This window comes from Cebus imitator, unplaced genomic scaffold, assembly GCF_001604975.1.
Source record: "Cebus imitator isolate Cc_AM_T3 unplaced genomic scaffold, Cebus_imitator-1.0 Scaffold204, whole genome shotgun sequence".
In the NCBI taxonomy this organism is placed as follows: Eukaryota; Metazoa; Chordata; class Mammalia; order Primates; family Cebidae; genus Cebus; species Cebus imitator.
Genome location: NW_016107519.1, coordinates 3,093,033 through 3,101,656, shown reverse-complemented (window position 1 = coordinate 3,101,656; position 8,624 = coordinate 3,093,033). Strand labels below are relative to the sequence as shown.

Below are 8,624 nucleotides of genomic sequence, written 5' to 3'. Positions count from 1 at the left end.
CAAGCTGGAGTGCAATGGCGCTGTCAGGCTCACCGAAACCTCTGCATCCTAGGTTCAAGTGATTCTCCTGCCTCAGCCTCCCCAGTAGCTGGGACTATAGGCATGTGCCACCACACTTGGCTAATTTTATATTTTTAGTAGAGACGGGGTTTCTCCATGTTGGTCAGGCTGGTCTTGAACTCTCGACCTCAGGTGGGATTATAGGCGTGAGCCACTGCACCTGGTCTGCTTTTTTAAGTAATGAAAAATTTGGACTTATTTTAGTTATAGAAAATTATTATAAAATTTAATGAGTTTTAGCTTTATAACTTTACTATGAATATTGTCTCACTTTATTCTGATTTTTGTCTGCCTTAATATTGTGTAGTCCTGTTTCTTAGCCAAATAAGTGTTAACTCCTGCCCAGGAAGTCATTCCATCCTATGTCTCTGTACAGTTTTACATTGCTTATAGAAGAGAAGCTTCTGTTCCAGTTAGTCTCTCTTCTATGACACAGACTCCTGACTTCTACTATTCCATGTTCTCTCCATTTGTATATCATATTTCCCCTTTTTAGGGCCTTTACTGGTCCGTTATAATTCTGTCTTCCTCTTGGACTTAACTGTTCGTTTGTCTTTCCTTTTCCTAACTCCTTTTGCATTTTTTTAAAAAAGACCGCAGTATCTGTAATAGCATACTGTGCCCTAAGTCTGATTATGCTGTGCTTTTAGGGGGTATATTTCCATATTATAGTAAACTTGTGAATTTGGTGAGATCATGATATAAGTATGGTTCTAGAGATATATAAGGGTCTCACATGGAAAGGGAACTAGGAAGGGTAACAACTTAATTTTGCAGATTTTCTGCTGAAAAAAGCCATTTTCTCACTTGAGTGTTGCCTAGGGCATTTGTAGCCTAGAGTTTGGAGTCATACAGATTCAGGTTTAAATCTGGCCTGCCCATGAAGGGAGTTTTGGGGTGATAGAGTGTTCTAAAACTGGATTGGTGGAGGTTGCACAACTATATACATTTAATAAATTTATCAAACCTTTCACTTAAAATAAGTAAATTTTACTGCATGCACATTGTGTTTTAATAAAACTATGCCTTAATAGAAATATTTACCAGTATTTACCAGTTTGTGATATCAGGCAATCAGGCAAGTCATGTAACCTCTGAGCTGTAGTTCAGTCAGTTAACAAATGTGTTTGGTAATGCCTGGTTTCCTTAATTGTTGAGGTGAAAACTAAAAATAATACAGGGTATACAGCTGGCCCATAGTAGGTGCTCAGTTAATAGCAGCTACAATTCTTAAACAATCTGTTTTTTTTTTTTTTCTTTTTTTTGAGATGGAGTTTTGCTCTTGTTGCCCAGGTTGGAATGCAGTGGTACCATCTCGGCTCACTGTAACCTCCACCCCTCCCCTCGGGTTCAAGCGATTCTCCTGCTTCAGCTTTCCGAGTAGCTGGAATTACAGGCATGCGCCAACGCGACTGGCTAATTTTGTATTTTTAGTCTCTACTGAAAATGAGACGGGTTTTCTCCATGTTGGTCAGGCTGGTCTCAAACTCCCAACCACATGTGATTTGCTCACCTTGGCCTTCCAAAGTGCTGGTATTTTAGGTGTGAACCACTGTGCTGTTAATCTGGACCAAACATCGTGAATTTGCTGCCACACCTGGATGTAAACTTACTGTGTGTTTGGTCCCTGGTAATGACTAGAAGAATTTATATCTTTCTCTTCACCAACTTCCTTCTTCTGGCCCCTTTATCAGTCTGCAGTGCTTTATCCTCTGTTGAGATGAAAATGCTTTATCCTCCAGAATCCCTGCATCTTTTTCTGATGATTTCTTCTTTTCCCTATACTTTTAGAAAGAAATCCACTGTCTGATTGGCACTTCAACAGTATAACAAATCTGCTCTTTTGAGGTCACTAGTGACCTAATTGCCAAATCTGTTAATTGCTTCTTTTGGTCTTAATTCTGTAACATTTGAAATTCTTACTTCTGGGGCTTAATTTAGTCTCATAGTTATGACCATCTCCTTCACTTCCCCATGCTAGACTTTTTTTTGAGATGTAGTTTCGCTCTCGTTACCCTAGCTGGAATGCAATGGTGTGATCTTGGCTCACTGGAACCTCCGCCTCCTGGGTTTAAGCGATTTTCCTGCCTCAGCCTCTTAAGTAGCTGAGATTACAGGTGTGTGCCACCACGCTTGGCTAATTTTTTGTATTTTTAGTGGAAATGGGGTTTCACCAACTTTGCCAGGCTGGTCTTGAACTCCTGACCTCAGGTGATCTGCCCCCCTTGGCCTCCCAAAGTGCTGGGATTACAGGTGTGAGCCACTGTGCAAGGCCTCCCCTCACTAGACTTTCTAATGTTGAGACTTTTTTGAGACATATTCTCACTCTGGCGCCCAGGCTGGAGTGCAGTGGTGTGATCTTGGCTCCCTGCAACCTCTGCATCCTGGGTTCAAGTGATTCTTTGCCTCAGCCTCCTGAGTAGCTAGGATTACAGGCACCCAACACCACGCCCAGCTAATTTTTGTATTTTTAGTAGAGATGGGGGTTTCACTATTTTGGCCAGGCTGGTCTTGAACTCCTGACCTCGTGATCCGCCTGCCTCGGCCTCCCAAAGTGCTGGGATTATAGGTGTGAGACAACATGCCTGGGCCATGTTGAGACCTTTTAAGTGTCCTTTACTGTCATCTTTAGCTCTCTCTTGTTTTGCTTTGAACTTTTACCTTAGTCTGTTAGAAAATGGAATTATTTACAAAGCAGTTTCTTCCTATTCATGACTCCAGAGTAGCCAGCTTAATTTTTCCTAAAGCTCAATCTGATGACATCACTCATTTTGCAGAAACTTGAGATCAATTTCTGTTGACATCTGAAACAAACTAAAAAATATAAGCCTGGACTTAAAAACCCTTGAAAAGGAAAAATCAAGTAGGGAGTGTGTTATGTGTGATTTTCAGGTAAGTTCTCTCTGTTAGGTTTAGAGAAATAGTCATGTAAATGAGTAAATAGAAACAAAGTGTAATAGTTAATAAACAGAAATGAATAATTATATCCATATCAAAAAGGACAGTTCTTAAAGAATATTTTGGTTATAAAAATAAAACATTCCCTTAAAATCTTTATGCAGTAAAAAATACATATAACATAGAAAATGAGATTTCCTGCATAATTCCATTCCCCTTGAGACCAGTGTTGAAACTTTAAAACGTATTCTTACAATTTTGCCACCTGCTCATAGTACTAATAATTTGCATATATGCTGTTACTATCAACAATGGACGTATTCAACATAGCCTGACAGCCTTGTTTTCCCTTCCCTATCCTTATGTTGCAGAAGTCTTTAGCTGATTGTTTGAATTCTAGTGTTCAGTTTTATTAGACCAGTTCACTAGTCTTAGTTCTAGCTGATGGGAAGATAATGTGGTATGATGAAAGGTATGTGGACTGTAAGTGCAAACTTCACATGCGCCACCTACCAGCTGTGCTATAGGAGATTTATCTGATTGTACAGAGTAATTTACTCAACTGCAAAATGAGGTCATAATATATTATAAGGTCTTTTCAAGGAACTTACGATGAGAGTGTTATCAAGCATGTTTTTTTTTTTTTTTAATTTTTAGTAGAGATGGGGTTTCTCCATGTTGGTCAGGCTGGTCTTAAACTCCTGACCTCAGATGATCTGCCCACCTTGGCCTCCCAGAGTGCTGGGATTACAGGCATGAGCCACCATACCCGGCAAGCATGTTTTTTTTATAATTGATAGTTGTTATTGTGTCAGATGTGTGATGAAATTCGGAGGCAAAAATATAACTCAAGGCATGAGGGAAAGGATTGAATAAAAGAGATCAGCAAAATGAGACTTATTGAGGAGTGCCTTCTTCAATTAAGATTTATTGAGTGGCGCCTTCTCTAGACTTACTTAAAGGAACTTTATTTACTAGATAATTAAAAAATTAAAACTACTGAATTGTAAATGGTAAGATTTTCTGTTCATTTTCTGAAATTTGTCTTAAGGGGAAACAGATTTTCTTTGTTATAGTCTATGCTCTGTATTCCTTTGATTTTTTTTTTTCTTTTGTAAAGCAGTAAGTGAAATGTTTGAAGAACATATCAAGGAAAAAATGGTGGTTAAAAAAGAGTTTTGAGTCTTACGAAACAGAGGCAAGAGATTTTTTTGCTTAATAGTAGTTTGTAGTAGAGAAATAAATTCTTAGTACCTGAAGTCTGCCTTTTTGGATCTGTGGTCTCATTTGCGTATTGATGCAAGTATTGTTGTTTCTTTAGGTTAGATGAGGTCTTAATCATGGAACATTTGAAGTCACGTAAAGAAGGTAATGTTTTTTTTAAAAGCCCTCTACTGCATCATGTTTAAACGTTTCGGAAAATTTGTTATCAAAAACAATCATTACACTAGATCATAGATTTGGAATACCTGTAAGTGGTCATAAGAATAAATGAATGTTTGATGATTTGTTTCCAAATTAATGTGTGTAGTTGAAGTTTATTTGTGCTGTTGTAGTTTTTAAACTATGTTTGGAGAAGGAAGTATGGGTTTATTTAGCTTCTTTGGTAAAGGGGATCACAGGGATAGGGTATGATAACCTTTTATTAGGGGCTAAAATCAGGTCATGTTACTAACTGTAATTACGCAGATGAATACAGAAGTAAAAAAAATTAGGACCAAAGATAAAGGATAAAGGTAATTATATTTTAGCTTGTTTCATCTTTTGAGAAAGTTACTCTGATTTCCCATTTTATAACAGGGAAATGAGCTGGGGGGTGAAGTGATTGTGCCCTATGCACGCAAGAAGAGAAAGAGCCAGAATTCAGTGTGGGTCAGGGAGGAGTGAAAAAACCCCAAACCCGAAAAAAGAAAAAAAGCAACTCCAAATCCCAGAAAGGTTATTTGTTAAAGGAAAATATTCATTCCGTAAATATTTATTGGCCAGGCTTTTGTGTAAGTTCAAGGATACAGTAAGAGGCAGTAAGAACATAGGTCTTTGCCCTCATAGACCATGCAGTCTTATGGGGGTTGCAGATAAACATACATAATTACAAATTGGATAAATGCAGCTGTGAAAATGAGTATGATCTGAGATGGGACACCTAATTGAGATTAGCGATGGATTAGTGGAGTGTTTAATTCAGGAGGATCTTCCTTTGAGAGAGTAACATTTAAGCAGAGAATAGACGGAAGCATGAAAAGGGAGTCTTTCAGGCAGAGGAAGATCCTGAGATGATGAGCTTGGACTCTTCCACATCCTGAAATAAGGCTTAGATTAGTTTAGCTGAAGCTTAATGAGCAAGGTGGGCAAGAGTAGGGCTGAAAGCAAACCTAGATTGTCTGTAGGGATCAAATCAGACAGAAATGTTACATACAGATAAGGGGAGGGATTGTAGGCTTCCTCCTAAGCACACTGAAAAGCCATGTAAGAAGTGAATGCTGTAGTCTGGTTTCATTTTTAAGAAGATCTTTAGATTTCCTGGGGATTGTGGTAGATAATGTCAGTATTCCAGCAGAAAAATTATGGACTTCTTGGGTTAGAGGGGTATTAGTAAAGATGGGTGAAAGTGGACAATTTTGAGATTTATTTTGGAAGTAGGGTAAGCACTTGATGATGGCAGGTTGTAGGGGAAGAAAGGAGAAAAAATTAAGAATGATTTCCAGATTTCTGTTATTGAGTAGCTAGACACAAAACTTTGTGAAATGGCCAAATCCGGAAGAGGTACAGATCAATGGGGACACAGCAAGTTAAAAAAAAAACTAGATGAAGAGAGTAGGCAGTTTGGAGTTTTGAAATATCTTGATTGAGATAAATTAAGGCGTTTAGGAGTATTAAGGTATTATTATTATTATTATTTTGAGATGGAGTCTTGCTCTGTTGCACAGGCTAGAGTGCAATGGCATGATCTCGGCTCACTGCAACCTTCGCCTCTTAGGTTGAAGTGATTTTTCTGCCTCAGCTTCCCAAGTAGCTGAGACTATAGGCATGTGCCACCATGCCTGGCTAATTTTTGCATTTTTAGTAGAGATGGGGTTTCGCTGTGTTGGCCAGGTTGGTCTTAAACTTCTGACCTCGTGATCCACTCCCCTCGGCCTCCCGAAGTGTTGGAACATGTATGAGCCACCGAGCCCAGCCATTAAGGTGTTATTTTAAATCATGGGAGTGGATGAGATCCCTAAAGAAAGTTAAAATTACTTGAAAGTACCTTATAGTTAAATTTTGGTCCTATGGGAGAGAAGAAATTGTTTCTTAACTCTAAAAATTCTAAACCTTAGAGATACTTGAATGAATTAATCAATGTAATCATTTATTTATTAGATCAAAGGGATTTTTGTTTAGACTCTGTCATAACCCTTGAATGGATTTTTAGTAGCTGAGCACATGAATTAAATGGTTCCGATCAGCTTCTAAAGCCAGAATAGCATTGTTTTAGGTATCCAGTAAAGATATGTTAAACAGATTTATGGCTAAATTGTAAACAATGTGCATACATAATTTATGTCATCTGTCTTTGGTTCCCTGGTCCCTGTCTCCATTCTCCAAATGTTAAGAATATCACTCTAGTGTGTATTACATGTACCCATAAGAATTATTTAGTAATCTTGTGTATATCTTTTTGCAACTTTTTTTCTTCACTTAGTGTTATGTCTTAGCTGTCTTTTGGAGTTAATACAAAAAGATCTCCTTTTTAACTGTTGTGAAGTATTTAATGGCATGGATATAATGCAGCTTAGACATTCTTTTGATGGACAGTTTATTTCTAATTTTTTGCTATTATAGATCTGCAAGAAATATACTTGCATTTTCTTTGTATTTATGAGTGATTTCTCTAGGGAAGATTCTGAGAATAGGAATTTCTGAGTCAGAGTGTATGCGTATTATGTAATTTAATAGATAACTGCCAAATTGCCCTCCATTATTCCACTATACCAACTGCATTTCCACCACTTCCTCCGCATTCTTCCCAACACTGTATATTATCAAATAGCTAAATTTAATGTTCCCTCTGAAGTATAAGTATCAATTCTTTGATATAGCTGTTACAAATATATATACTTTATGGTATCTTTTTTTGCTATGTAAATTTTTTCATATAATGGAGAAATCCATGTTATTACTGCAAAAAATGGGAATAACTATAACAAGAAGTATGCAAGACTTTAATGAAGGAAACTATAAAACAATACCATAGGGCGGCCAGGTACGGTGGCTCACACCTGTAATCCCAGCACTTTGGGAGGCTGAGGTGGGCAGATCCTGAGGTCAGGAGTTTGAGACCAGCCTGGTCAATATGGTAACACCTGTTTCTATTAAAAATACAAAAATTAGCCAGACATGGTGGTACGCGCCTGTAGTCCCAACTACTCGGGAGGCTGAGGCAGCAGAATTGCTTGAACCCGAGAGGCGGAGGTTGCAGTGACCCGAGATGGCACTACTGCACTGCAGCCTGGGCAACAGAGTGAGACTCTTTCTCAAAAACAAACAAACAAACGAAAACAATACCATAGAGCAAGCTTGTCCAGCCTGAGGCCCCCAGATCACATGCCGCCTAGGAAATCTTTGAATGTGGTTCAACACAAATTCGTAAACCGTCTTAAAACACTATGAGATTTTTTTGCGATTTTTGTTGTTAGTGCATCAGCTATCATTAATGTTAGTGTATTTTATGTGTAGCCAATGACACATTCTTCCAGTGTGGCCAGGGAAGCTAAAAGGCTGGACACCTGTACCGTAGGATATATAAGAAAACTTGAAATGGAAAGATGTTCATATATCTGAGTGGGAAGACTTCAGTAATGTAAACATGTTAAATTTGTCTCCAAATTAATCTCTTAAATTCATTGAAACCCTAATCAAATCCCAGTATATTTGCATATCATACCAACTTTAAAAGGTAGACGAGGGTAAACAGAAACTCATTCTTCTTCCCTCTGATTCATCTACTCAATTCTTTTCCCTAGAGGCAAACCACTGTTGTCATTTTCCTGGGCATTTATCCAGAGATTGTGTGTGTGTGTGTGTGTGTGTGTGTGTGTGTGTGTGTGTGTGTGTGTGTGTGTTTTATACCTTGTGTGTGTGTGGCGCGTGTGTGTGTGTGTGTGTGTGTGGGTGGTGTGTCGTGTTTATGTATTGTTCTACACCTTGCCGTTTACACTTAATTTTTATGTGCGGTTGTTCCTTACTAGCATGTAAGTCCATTTAGAGTTGCTTCATTGTTTCAATGTGCTGCCTAGTATTTTGTTGTATATCTTTGTCATCATTAATTTTATCGGTTGTCTTTTACGGTTAAAAGGGCACTTAGATTGTTTAAAATCTTTTGATTTTACCATAAATATCCTTTCACGTTTTGTTTTTTACAGTATGAGATAATACATCTGTTGGATGGATGCCTAAAAGTAGAATTTCTTGGTCAAAGAAATATTTTTCTAGTTGCCCTCTATGTAATCGTACCAGTTTACGGAATGGGAGTCTTACTCACAGGATATTGTTGAGAATTGTTGGGCCTTTGTTAATATAAGAGAAAATTGGTGGCCCTTCAGAATTTAAGTAGTATTTTTGTAGGTATATAATTTAAGAGTGATGTTTCCTTTTTTTTGTGAACTGTGTTTTTTTTTTTTTTTTTT

General features: G+C 37.8%; 1 protein-coding gene across 6 annotated transcripts in view; it reads left to right on the top strand.

The window, feature by feature from the left end:
- Positions 1 to 8,624, top strand: part of ZMYM2 (zinc finger MYM-type containing 2) — a 126,411-nt gene that overhangs the window by 8,654 nt on the left and 109,133 nt on the right. Inside the window, exon 3 of one of the 6 annotated variants that reach the window (XM_017548208.2) lies at positions 4,280 to 4,326. The exons of the other annotated variants lie outside the window; for them this stretch is intronic. The gene's annotated coding sequence lies outside the window, so the exon portion shown is untranslated. The remainder of the gene's footprint in view (positions 1 to 4,279; positions 4,327 to 8,624) is intronic. 6 annotated transcript variants of the gene reach the window in all.